Source organism: Miscanthus floridulus, chromosome 7 (genome assembly GCF_019320115.1).
Source record: "Miscanthus floridulus cultivar M001 chromosome 7, ASM1932011v1, whole genome shotgun sequence".
Lineage (NCBI taxonomy): Eukaryota > Viridiplantae > Streptophyta > Magnoliopsida > Poales > Poaceae > Miscanthus > Miscanthus floridulus.
The window spans coordinates 47590652-47604653 of record NC_089586.1 but is presented as its reverse complement, the minus strand read 5'-3'; the positions used below and the strand labels follow the sequence as shown (position 1 = coordinate 47604653).

At 43.1% G+C, this 14002-nt stretch overlaps 1 pseudogene; it reads right to left on the bottom strand.

Moving 5' to 3' along the window:
- Window positions 1-7956: 7956 nt before the first annotated feature.
- LOC136465470 (cytochrome b6-f complex iron-sulfur subunit, chloroplastic-like) lies at window positions 7957-13776 on the bottom strand (annotated as a pseudogene).
- Between the last annotated feature and the right edge of the window lie 226 nt (window positions 13777-14002).

The following is a 14002-nucleotide window of genomic DNA, read 5'->3' as shown; positions in this document are numbered from 1 at the left end:
GCTTGCTTGTTCACCTTGATGGCCACCACCTTGTCATTTTTCTTCTTCTTCAAGAGATAAGGTGTGGAGGCCTTCTTGTCCACCTTGTTGGTGTAGGTGTTGGAGAGCTTGCTTGTTTGCTTTTTCTCCTTCTTCTTTGCTCCTCCCCCATTCTTCACCTTGCACTCATAGGACTTGTGATCTTCCTTGTGGCATATGTAACAAACCACGGTTTGTCCTTCATCAAGCTTCTTCACTCCCTTGACGGTGTTATCTTGATGAAGTTGGATTTGCTTCGCCTTGCCTTTCACTTGAGTCAAGTCCTTGGTGAGGCGAGCTACTTCTTGCTTGAGTTGCTCATTCTCCTTTGCAACCTCTTGTGTGCATGTATCTACAATAACTTTCTCAACACAAACTTGGTTGCACAAAGGTGAGTCTAAACATAAATCATTACAAGAAGTAGAGACATCCTTTTTAGACATGTTAAAGATAGAACTTTTCTTTTTAGATGCCCTGGTGGGGTTTGTGCTAACGGCTTCAAGATTAGCAACTTTGTTAGTTAGCTCATCACAATGTTTGCACATGGTTTCCATTTTAGCAAGCAAACTATTATATGCTTCTTGTGAGCTAGCTAACTTTTCTTTTAATTTTTCATTTTTCTTTAAAAGTTGCTCATCATTGATTGTGCATGCATTTGTTGTTGCACTAGTCTCAAGTCTCTCAATTTTAGTAGATAGTTCAACATTGAGATTAGCAAAGTTCTCATATTGTTCAAGCAAGGTTTTGTATGCTTTTTGTGAACTATCTAGCCTTTCTTTTAAACTTTTGAGCTTCTTTTGTTGACTAGTGCAAGCCACATGTCTAGAGAATAATAACTTTTTGTGAACTTTTGTATGATAAGAGTATTATGAACTTGAGAATAATAACTATGGAACTTGAATGGTAAAATTGGACTAAACCCCGACATGGGGCAAGTGGGGGTAATTTATGGAGGTAAATTGCCTTTGAAGGAATGCCTAGAGAGGATTCCTGTGGGAGATACTCGCCTTGGTCATATAAGAACTAGTTCATAGTCCCTCTCACCTAGTGAGATATTACGTATAGCCACATGTCTATATGGGTAGACTTGATCTCACACCCCATTAGATAGAAGTATAATTTCTACTAGGAGGCCGGTGTAGGCAGCGGAATATCAGGAGCCGACACGGGGGATAGGTTTTCTTCCGTGGTCCGTTTGGAGTGGATGCTATGTGATCTTCCATGTTAAGCTTTGGTTTTTTGACCACGTTCGAGCCCTTGCTTTTCTTGGTCGGGTTCGAGCCATGTTTTTCTTTTGTGATGATTTGGTATCATCACATTGGGATGATTAGGTACCATCCTGGTTTTTTGTGTTTCCAACCCCTGAGAAGCCGTGGTAGAGTTATATGAAAAATCTAGGATAGCTCCCAAGTGGGTACGAGATCTCGTTAGACATGTCTAAGCCATGACGATGGTGTTGGACTATGTCTATCTTGTGGGGAAATTTGTACACCTCTGCTGAGTTTTACTAAATCTATTCAAATAGCCACGACCTTCGAATGGGCAAATACTAGGATGGGATACTATGATTAGACTTCTACAACTGTGATGATCTGGTGAGACTTATTTTACTAAATTGGTAATTATAATGAATAATAGGAACTGGTGAAAATGGTATTACTCTACCAGATTCCAACCTATAATTATAACTAATTCACCCTACTACTTCCACCTCCACCACCATAATCCACCCCCATCATATAGCCCTTCCCTTCCACCTCACCTCCACCCAAACTTTAGGGCTTGTTGAGTACTTTATGTATTCAACCCCCCTCCATTCTATGCTTTTAGGTGCATAGCTATAGGAGCATACACCTGGATAGAACTTCTAGAGCTACACAAGGATAGGATACTCAGAGTATATTCGAAGACAGAGCCATACGAGAGAGCTACGCTAGGACCACGATGATTGGGATATAGGAATATGCTTAAGGAATAAGTCTAGGGTTATGTCCGCACTCCAAGTTGCCTAAAGGAATGGAACCACTTTGACATAGGACCACTATCTTAGAACTCTGATATATGATAGAAGGCTAGTGGCTCAAGCTATGTAAACCCGAACCATGTAATGTGTTTTCCCCATTAGTAATAAAAGTTTGGTTTTTTATATCAATCTTGTTTGAATTGTGCGTATCAACTACTGATCCAGGGACTGATACATGATGCACAGAGGACCCTAAGTTAGGGGGCCCGACATAGTACATTGATTGGGAGGAGTTGAGGGAGAAGAATGACCCTGACTTCAACAGGGCAATTTAGGCTTGTGAGAACTTTGGATTGATAGATATCATGGCTTTCAGGTACTATTGGAACATAGAGGTGCTAGCTCAATTCCATGCCACCTACTTCTATAAGTATGACACCGATGAGATACACTGGATGACAGAGGGTTGGCACTACCATGTTGACCTCACCACTTTCAGCCATATCTGTGGTTTTCATGAGGAGCACCATGGGTTCTCCTATATTCATGATGAGTGGAGGGCTGAGGTTAGAGAGATTGCATTCATGTATCTTGATGGTGAGCTGCAGATGGGAAAGTAAAGGGCCTGAAAAGCTTCTTTTATATCCTCAACAACTTGATCAGGCACACCATCAATCCTAAGGATGGAGCCGCATCTGATCTTAATGGATACATGAGGAATATGCTTGCTAGATTTGCTACAGGTGGAGACAAGTTTAATGTTCCTCGCTTCATGTGGCAGGAGATTTGAGTGGCAATGGATGATGCAAGGAAGGGGCTGCCCTATGCTCCCTACTTGATGTTTGTGATTGAGAGTCACCGGTTATAGGTTTGTCAAGGATGGATTGCATGAGCAATACAAGATTAAGAAGGCTAGACATGCCAAGGCTAGTGAGACCATTGCCTCTCCCTCCGATGTGCCTGAATCTTCTCAAAGTGGAAGAAAGAAGAAGAACAAGACGGTACAAAGGATCAAGGCACTATTTGGAAAGTGCACCTATGCAGCTGAGAGGGCCTATGAGACTCAGATGGAGTAGCGTGAGATGCGTGTGGCTACGAATCTTTCACCTCTTCATCCACCGCTACCACCTCCACACTATGACTTGCCTAGTCTTTCAGATTCGGAGGATGAGGATGAGGATGAGGATGAGACCGAGGACTTCGACTACTAGATGACCTTAGGGTCGACCTTGCGCTCTGTGCGCCACACCCACCACACTTCAACCACCCATCACCAAGGGAGGGCGATGGTGTCTTCCGACGACGATGATGATTAAGCTGCAGGTGGTGATCGTGCTGGTGGTGGTGATGGTGTTGATTGGGAGAACATCCAAGAAAGATGATGAGGAGTGAGTGGTTGGCTTCTCTCTACTTTTCTTCTCTTTTTGGTGCTTAATGCCAAAGGGGGAGAAATTAGAGGGATCAATTCTTTTCAACGACATGGTGGTTGCTGTAGCTGGAGCTTCATGTCATATTCGATGAGAGTAGTTGGTTAGGTGTAAGTTTTAGGGTCAATCAAAACTCTATTTTATTGTAATAATGCTACCTAAGTACTCTAATTGTATCGGATATGGACATGTATCGTTGTGTGTTGTAGCTTGTCATTTATCCATGCTAGATTGTTGATCTACTTTAAATAAACTGTTGTGTGGTGCTTTGTTTAAACATGTGCTGTTGTAGTCAGTGCCGCACTCAAAGCCCGACAGTGCCGCTTTGCGGCAGTGCTGCGGCTGATGAGTGCTAGTGCCGCAGCCTGCTATTTCAGCAAACTGTTGTGTGCATAAACTGTCATTTGCATCACGTTCATATACATGACACTGTGTGCAGCACCCCATAGGAGCATGGATGTAGGGGGAGCCCCATCACTTTGACTAAAGTGTGAATTTTGGCCTCTAAATGCCAATTTGAGAATTCAACTTTCAATTCACATATTTAGGGGGAGTCCCTACACCCATTGTTCAAAAAATCTCAGTTATATGACATATATTTTGTAAGCTCTAATTAGGTTCTCATCAATCACCAAAAAGAGGTAGATTGTAAGTGCAATCAAGCCCTAATTGTGGGTTTTGGTGATAATGACTACGCAATTAGAGAACTAATGAGATTTATAGAGATGACAAGCAGGAGAATAATAAAAGAGGATGTTGCATATTATGGAGAAGCCCCCAATTACAAAAGGTAAAGGCATCAAGCTCAAAAGGAAGTTTTTTTTTGAATTTGAGTATAGGAAAAGCCGTACTATAAAGGGGGACACAATGCTTAAGTCAACATGTGAAATCAAGTGCTCAATCTTACACAAAAGCATCCTCAAAGCTTAGCCAAGATAGCCAGCTCTTAACCTCCTTGCACCTTTGCTGTCTAGCTCAGTGCGGCAGTGCCGCACCAGAGGCACGGCTATGCTGTAGCGCGGCATTGCCGTGACTTATCTAACCGTTGGGACCATGGGAGGTATTTATACCTCTTCCCTTCCCTCACAACGGTCTTCTTGCTTGCCTAGCTCATTCAGACCGATAGGAACAGACTTGTGCTCATTCTCTCTCTTCTCCATTGGTGACCTTGAGCTCCTAAGTTTTCTCCTTTGATTTACCCATCAATCCTTGAGAGAAAAAGGTCCCAAACTCGATTAGAGAGCAGATCCACTGATTCCTCAACTCTAAAGAGCACTTGGTTCATGTTTTGGCCGACGGTTGTGTTTGTTACTCTTGGAGCTTGGCTCCTAGCCGGCTAGAGCATCACCCATGGAGTGAGCTTGTCAACCTGTGTGGCAGGCCCGGGAGGGTTTGTAACCATCTCTTAAAGCTAGTAAACTCACCTCTCATCTCAAGAGTTAAGTTTCTTGGCTTGAGAACGAGAAAGGGTTGCAAAGCCCTAAGTCTTGGTGGCTAACCTCAATAACGTGGACTTAGGCAAGCCTTAGTGGCGACCTGAACCATAGGATAAATCATCATGTCACCGTGTGCTTGATTTACTTCACTTGCATTTCATATTGTGTTGAGGTGATTTCTAGGGTTTATGGCCAATCTACTTGTGTGTGACATTACTACCACTACTAGCTGTCGATCTGTGATCTTCATACCTACATGAAGCTCAGTAATTTCTCCGATCTAAGTTTTCATACATAGTTTTTGAATTGTGCTTCGAAGTTGTCTGCAAGTGCGGTAGTGCCGATGTTCTAGCCCGGCAGTGCCGCGGACTCAGAGCGGTAGTGCCATGGATCGAATTTGACAATTGTTCAAGTCTTGTTTTAACAGGCCTATTCACCCTCCCTCTAGGCTAACTAGAGACCCTACAAGAATTTATAGGAATCGTCCCTCAAACCTTCTATAATTAGCCCAACATTTGGGGCTTTACCCATAGTCACAATATATATTCCCGGGTTGGCTGCCCAGAACGCTTCCAAAAGCCTTAAGTTTAGGCTCCCTTCCTTCACTGAATTGATTCACCTAGGTACAAACCTGTTGAGCTAGCTAATTTTTCCTTTACAAGATCTCGGCTCTTCGGAATGATTGGAGAGAGCCCCACGTTCTCTTGGTTGGTGCTGAGCCCGGGACTACTTCCTAAAAGAGCCTTTCGTTCAGGCCGGCAGGAGGGGCCCTGATCTATCAATTGAGGGAGCAAAGAACAGGCTTTGCTCCCCTTTTTTAAAATGAAGAAAGAAGGGTCGAAGTTTAGACCGCTCACAATAGTTCTCTTTGCTGTTGTGGCAATCGATCTCAAAGACGATTCTTGCGATGGAGATCAGCTGAACTCACACATTCCACCTCATGCTCTGCTGATGTAACTGTCTCTTTCAACTCCATTCGAATAAAAAAAATAAGGTCACACGCATCTTTGGAAAACAAATAATCACGAGAAGCTGCTCGGAGAAGTCCTGAATAGAATTCTGTGAGCTCGTATGCTACCTGGAAGCAGTCTGCAGCCTCGAGCAGTGATCCTTTAGATTTCCAGCCAGGCTCGATGGCTTGTAGGCTCTAAATGGAGGGCGTTGCGCAAGAAAGTTCTTGTCATTGATAACGAGTTCCGTTCCCTCCTAGATTTCAATCGAAGATATAATGGTCAGTTTGCCCCTGAATGAAAGAGGGAGTTGATTCAATTGAGTCGGGGGTATTTTAGTGTTTGTATAGGAATAATGGAGGTTAGGACCTCTATAAATACCCCTTGATATGTATTGTTTATAGACATAAAATGAATACTCAATTGAGTTTACCCTATTCTCTTATGCTCGAGTAGGTAATCTTGCTCAACAGTAGGCGAAGCCTGGTGTTGACGGCGACGTGTGTCCGTCTTTTGGTGGACGTGTGGCCGCAGATTAATCATATTGAATTGAATATAGTGATAAGTACCTGTATTGACTAGGGCAAAGGCCCAACAAAAACTAGCAGGCCGGCCTAGCATCTATGTCATGTGTTTTTCTTTTCTTGGATACGTGAGTAATATTTGTCTATGGTGTTATTTCTCACATTGAAAAATATTTATATATGCAAAAAATCAGTAAAATAATAAATAAATAAAATAAATAAAAACTAGAATGGTAAGCCGGAATGGACCGGTACCAAAATATATATAGTAAGGACAATATATATCCTTTGTCTTCTTAAGCAAGGTGTGGCTTTTAGCGGCTTCAATAAATTTTTTCAGGTAATGTATATAAGAGACTTCATGCCTTCATTCCGAGAACATTCATAACCTGTCCATCTATGTTCTGTAACGAAATTGCATCAAAATATTATTCATATATATAACTAGTGAAAGAATGAACTACAATTTTGGCATAAATTAGATCCAGATCCAAAAAATTTTTGTATTCATGGAGAAAGAGAAATATTGACGAACTAACTAGAGATTGATATGAGCCTACTACATACAAGTTAGTTGGGTAGAAAATAGGTCTAAATTGCTAACAAGATAGAAAATTTAACAACCATGCCTCTCTAGATGAGAAAAAAATTAGTGAAAGAAATGTAAAAGTAAACTTTGAAAAGATTTTAGGGATGACATAAACTTACCTTTTAAACCCAACTCCAAAGATTCTAAGGGCAAGACCTCCTCCTCTCTCTCTCTCTCTCTCTCCCCCCCCCCCCCCCCCCCCCCTCTATTTTTGCAATTTCTCGTCTACAAGTGAACTCAGCACTGACATGAACGGCTATAGTCGCGCATGACCTGCTATAGTCACAAGGAGGAAGAAGGGTATTTATAAGGAGTTCTTTTTAGGACCCCTATTAATCATTTTCAGACATGGTTCTCTTAACAACATCGCCCCTAAAAATCTGTTTTTTTTTCTAGAAGTGGTTCGGTTTAGACAATCACCTTAAAAATCCTATTTTTAGAGGCAGTTCTCTTATAGCGACCATCCCTAAAAATGGAGACGTCTTTAGAGGCAGTTTTCTTAACGAAACCACCACTAAAAAATAGTTTTCAGGTGCGGTTCGTGAGCTACGGTACTCCCCGCCCTAGTTAAAAACAGTTTGTTACATCGTCCGCCTCTATTGGAAACAGGAGGTGTCTATATAAAAAGTTATATGTGCCCGTCAGTGTTGCATTGTTTATATTGGACAAAAACTGATTTGCCAAAAGGGGGACAGGAGATGAGGAACTTGTAACATATATCGAAAATACTGGTTGTGCCGTCGGGCATATTGAAATGAGTGTAGGAATGCCAGGCTTAGGAGGTGATGCCCTGCTGATCACTTGATCAGCTGATGGCAGAGAGAGTCCATGTTCCACTCCAGCAGATTTCAGAGTGTTCAAAATGTTATATATGAAGAGATGAGAAACAGCTGTTCTTGTTCAAAAGGGTACATATATATAATTTGGAGGCAAGGTGAATTTGTAGCAACGACGCCCTCGGAGAACACAAGCCAATGAGCTCATCACTGGAATAGGAAGCATATATAGCTCATATGTGAGCACTGAGCCCCGCTGGTGTGGGATCCTCCTCATTCACTCCACCACGGGTCCTCGCCGGTCCTGAAGTCGGTCTCCACCCACGGGACGAAGAGGACCTTGCCGTCGTCGACGTCGGCGTGAATCAGGGCCAACGACTGTTTACAGAAGAGCAATGCCAAGCAGATCCATCAGTTCGTTGAAGCCCAACAATCATTTCAATTAAGGAAGATCAATCATCCAGTTAGAGGAATTTAAATGCGTGGGGTTTGTTTTTACCAGAGGCGCCGGTCCACGGACCACCTTGCCCTGGTTGTTGTACTGGGATCCATGGCAGGGGCAGATGAACGTGTTCTCGGCGCCGTTCCACGGCACGACGCAACCGAGGTGAGTGCACACGGCGTTGATCCCGTAGGTGGCCAGCGTCTTGTCCTGCTCCACCACCAGGTACGTGGGGTCACCCTGCACGCGCGCGCGGCGGCGGCGCACACAAACACGCCGGCCGTGAGCATCAACACAACACCACAGGCATGCCTACCTGCAGGCGACGACAACGATGCACCGGTAGAGAACAGAGCTTTACTCCCGGTAGAGAACCCCCTTAGTCCCGGTTCTCCACCCGGGAGTAAGCATCCGGGACTAAAGGGGGTCCTTTAGTCCTGGGTCAGAAACCGGGAGGTGGGTAACATCAACCGGGACTAAAGGTGCCTCCTGACATGTCACGATGGCCGGCACCCTTTAGTCCCGATTGGTAATACGAACCGGGACTAAAGGTTTTTTTCTTTTTCTTTTCTTTTTATTTTTTTGTTTTTTTTTTCAAAATAGGTTTTCGAAGTCGTATTGTACGCTGCTAATTATACATTTATACGCGTGTATAGTATGTTTCGATTCAAGCACAATGAACGTATTAAATCACACAATTCAAGCATAGAATATATATATATATATATATATATATATATATATATATATATATATATATATATATATATATATATATATATATATATATGCATGCATCATATATATATTTACATGCATGCATGCATATGTGTATTTTACATTATATTATTTCATGTGCATATATTATAAAAGATTGCATTACAGTTGTTGTGATATAACAAGTTTTCTCTCATCCTCTAACTTGGCTTCCATGGTAGTGTTGGGTCGAAGTAGAACTCGTCATTGGAATCGATGACCTGCTCATTAAAAAATCCGGCTATAGACTCTTGAATTGCTTTGATTTGGTCTTGCCGTATGACCTTTTCCTCCAACCATCGAGCCTACATGTTTGAATTGAAGGAAAATAAATTAATATATGTACATACATACATATATATAAAGACATAGTAACACAATCAATAATAATAATTAAATGAATATATAGTTTATTTTTAACGTACTTTGAGTCTCTCTGTAGGAGTTCTTTGGGAGACCACTTTGATAAATTTGCAAACATAGTAACCACAGTAGTTGTTCCCCTGTTCCTGTCTCAGACACCACTTTACGAGAAAAATATTTGTCATCCAATCTGGTGATCCGGTGAAAGCTATATGTTTAATTAATAAAGATGATGCGATTCAGGGGACTTACTTTCAAAGGGATTACATTCAGTGGCGCTTTGCATTTTTCCATGTGTTGCTTCTCAATAAAGGTTTTTCAAACACTGCCCAATAAAAAAATTATCACGTCATCAGATATAGTTAATCATCATGTTTGTGTGTATATATAGTTGCTAGAGATACCGAAATTACCTCTGGATAATATCTATCATATCTTGGTAGTCTTGTTGTGGTTTTCTCATCGAGTCATAGATTATCAAGTGACTTTTCACCAGATCGATGTCCATCAATATCCAGTGATTGCTGCATGTGTTTATAGGATATAACGCATAACACTCATTAATTAACTAGAATCAACATATGAGCCATTAATGATGATCGACATTATTAACACTCACTTGAAGTTGTAGGGAAAGAGTATATCCTTCTTGTGGCGTTGGTTCACTAAGAAGTTCATGAGGTTACTCTCTGACTCAGACTTCTAATTAGTCTTTAAAGTAACTGGGTCTTTGAATACTATATGGGGATCAACAAAACCAATTTCATTGCAGCCTTCCTTTCTGAGCTCTGTCATTGTAAATCTGCATATATATAGTACTTGTTAGGATAATTTATATGCATATACACACATATGATGAGCTTAATAATAGATTGAAAGAATTATTACTTACAGGCAATAGCAGCTAATGATAACTTTGTCCAGAGAGGTCAGGTGGCATAGTTGATGAAATTCTACAAAGTTAACATACATAACATCATCGCGCACGGAACCAATGTTCGTCTCTAATTCTGACACCAACGCAGAAGTCTCCACCGGTAGATGCCTGCATGTACCACTTGTTTAACAGGTACATTTGTGTCCCCAGATCACATAAGGCTTGAGGGTTATATAGACTCTGGCCCAGTACAAATGTTTTCTTCCAAATATCAACCTCTGTCGCACTCTCAATGTTTCCATCACCAAACATCTGGTAAAGGTCGAGACCAGTCTCATCAATAAATTCACCAAGGTGATCCAAATCGACATCCAGAGGTATGTTTGCCTGATGCATTAATCCTAAATTCGAACCATATTCATTACCAACAACTAGCGGGGGGACTAATTGGTGCGATTGTTGTCCGAGTTGTGCAACTTCTTTCCCTGCCCGCTTCTTTTTCTGTGCCGCCTCAATTGACTTGGTGAGAGTGCGGTCATAGTCCGTTAACGTTGATTTGGACGGCTTACGAGATTCCCGCTGTTGTTGCTGGTAAGAAGCCACCTTTTTTCTTAGAATATCTGGAGCTACGAAGAAGTAAGGTTTCTCCGGGTTTCTCCTTGCTTCTTGATTCTTTTTAAGTTTGTCATAGAATCTGGACCCGGAAGCAGTTGCCATCTACTCTCTATACTCATTTTTTAATACACTATAAATTTCTCATTTTATAAACAAATAAAATTAAGAAACTATAAAATTATCTATATCTCTAAACAATGATATTTTTAATGGTCATTGTGTTCTCGTCTTTTACTGCGGCAGGTAAGTAATTCACATGATATTTCCGCAAATTAACAGAAGAATGAGAGTGTACACACATAACAATCGATTATCGTTTATATTTATATATATACTATATTTCGGTACGGTGATTGACAGACTACTGCGATAATATCGGGACGTGTGAATAAATAACCATCAGTACTAGTTGACCTTGCTTACGTGATCATCTCGGCGAGCATTTCTCCACCGGACGGTACCGTACTTGGCCACGGAAGAGCTCCGATTCTACGAGGAAGGGAACAGGGTCTTCCACGACCGTTGCCGCTCTCCCTCGTAGAATCAAAGCTCCTCCTTGACGTCCGTTACTGCTCGACAGAGAACATGCTCGCCGAAATGAACACGGTCCGCTAGTTCAACTAGCTACTTTAACCTTCCTTCATGTAAATATGCAAGCTTGAAGTGATTTTGAGCTCAAATTGCTTACAAATGAAAAAAACCACAATAAAGAACCATATATATAGTGAACAAAATGGGATAAGACAATGATGAAACATGAGAGTATGAAGTTGGTAACCTTTAGAACCGAAGAATCGACGGAGGAATCGAAGAAATCGATGGAGGAATCGAAGAATGGATGGAGAAAGAGCAAGAACACTGCTTAAATTTGAACTTAAGCTCTCGGGTGGGCTCGAGGAGGAAGAAGACGGCCAGCAGGATTTATAGCTCAAAAATATGTTTTAATAAATAACCATCCGTACTAGTTGACCTTGCTTACGTGATCATCTCGACGAGCATTTCTCCACCGGACGGCACCGTACTTGGTCAAGGAAGAGCTCCGATTCTACGAGGAAGGGAACACGGTCTTCCACGACCGTTGCCGCTCTCCCTCGTAGAATCAAAGCTCCTCCTTGATGTCCGTTACCGCTCGGCAGAGAACATGCTCGCCGAGCTAAACACGGTCCGCAAGTTCAACTAGTACAGATTTTCTATAATTTTCTAACTATTTTCTAAGTTTTTCATTTCATAAAAAGTTAAAATAAAATGTTTAGTCGCAGAGTCCATAGAAATGACCATATTTTGACCTGGCAACGCATTGTCAATTGTCATTGCGTTGCATTGCACCCCGGACCGGACTCCGGACAATAAAATACTATGGTCGATCGATGTCGTTCTTTGTCGTACAGTCGCACGGCAATGGCCGACGGACCCGTTCAACCACCAAATCTGTCAGGCCCGGCTGTTCGGGCGTATCGTCAAAAGAGAACGGATTTGCTTTCTATTGCACGGCCTTGCATTGCATCTGTCATACCAGTCGGAGGCACTAGTCCCTATACTCATTTTTAATACACTATAAATTTCTCATTTTATAAACAAATAAAATTAAAAAACTCTAAAATTCTCTATATCACTAAACAATGAAGTGTGCTATGCATGCTACAAATGAACGGTGACTACTAGTTTTTAATAGCTACTTTAACCTTCCTTCATATAAATATGCAAGCTTGAAGTGATTTTGAGCTCAAATTGCTTACAAATGAAAAAAACCACAATAAAGAACCATATATATATAGTGAACAAAATGAGATAAGACAATGGTGAAAAATGAGAGTATGAGATTTGTAACCTTTACAACTGAAGAATCGATGGAGGAATCGAAGAAATCGATGGAGGAATCGAAGAATGGATGAAGGAACAATGGAGGGAGGAAGCAAGAACACTAGTGCAGTGAGCTTCAAAATGTGCTGAGCTCGGGCTCGGAGAGGAAGAAGGATACGGCCGATATATAAAGGGGGGACCTTTAGTCCCGATTGGTGGCTCCAACCGAGACTAAAGGTCCCTCCCAACGGCTCCTGCGCCAGACAGAGGTGGCAGAGACCTTTAGTCCCGGTTGGAGCCACCAACCGGGAGTAAAAGTCTACCTTTAGTCCCGGTTGGTGGCTCCAACCAGGACTCTGTCTGGCGCAGGAGCCGTTGGGAGGGACCTTTAGTCCCGGTTGGATCCACCAACCGGGACTAAAGGTATCTCTAGTCCCGGGCGTAAAAAATACCGAGACTAGAGCCCATTTTGGCCGAGGATCAAAGGTCTGTTCTCTACTAGTGATGGCGGTGGATGCATGACTGACCTTGAGCCCTTGCGCGAGCGTGCGGTCATTGGGACCGTGCGTCTTGAGCCACTCCTCCACCGTGAAGTCGTTGCCTAGCTTGTCCTCGGCGTAGGTCCCGCTGCCGGTGTTCCCGGAGCTGCGTGCAAAATCAACAGGTCCGGGGTACTAATCATTAGTTGCTGGCCGGCTGGCCGGCCGGTAACATGTACGATAGACAGTGAGCCGCTACTAGCTAGCTATTGATGCATGGGTACGTGAGACGACACGACTCACCCCGTGGGAATGAAGAAGGCGCCGTAGGGGATGACCATGCCGACGGTGGGCAGCGAGATGGCGCCGTGGAGGAGGAGGTTCATCAGCTTCCGCTTCTCCATGTCGGGCACGTGATGCTCCGCTGGGAGCGCTCCCGGCCCATGCCCAGGCCAACGAGCCCCTTCACCGGCTTGCCCAGCGTAGCGCGGGACCGGCAGAGCTGCCATTGCAGGCATGGACATCATATACATATACATGCAAATAAACCATATTATTCGATTCAGCTGCAACTTTGGTGGGCAAGATTAAACGGCTAGTAAGTAGTAATGCCATGGACAGAGACTCTGTTTCTCCTCGACCAAACTTATGAGACAAGGGTCAAGGCCAAGAGAGGAAAGCGCCCCATGGTAGAAGAAGGAAGTTTGCTGTCTCACCTGGGTGGGGTTGGCGGCGGTGGAGAGCGCCGCGGAGGTCGCCATGGCTACAGCAGCAGAGGATCGGTCGGGGTTGGGGCAAGACGGCTGGTGTTCGGTCAGAGTGTATCTTTGCCCCGGGCGCCGGGTGGAGAAGGAGGGGGCCGGTGATTGGTTGATGCGCAAGGACGGGCCTGCGAGCACCACACGATCAAGGTTGTGGCACACTCGCGTGCGCTCGATTTGCTTCTAGCACGGCGTGTATCGGTATTCATTCAGTAGGTAATGTTAG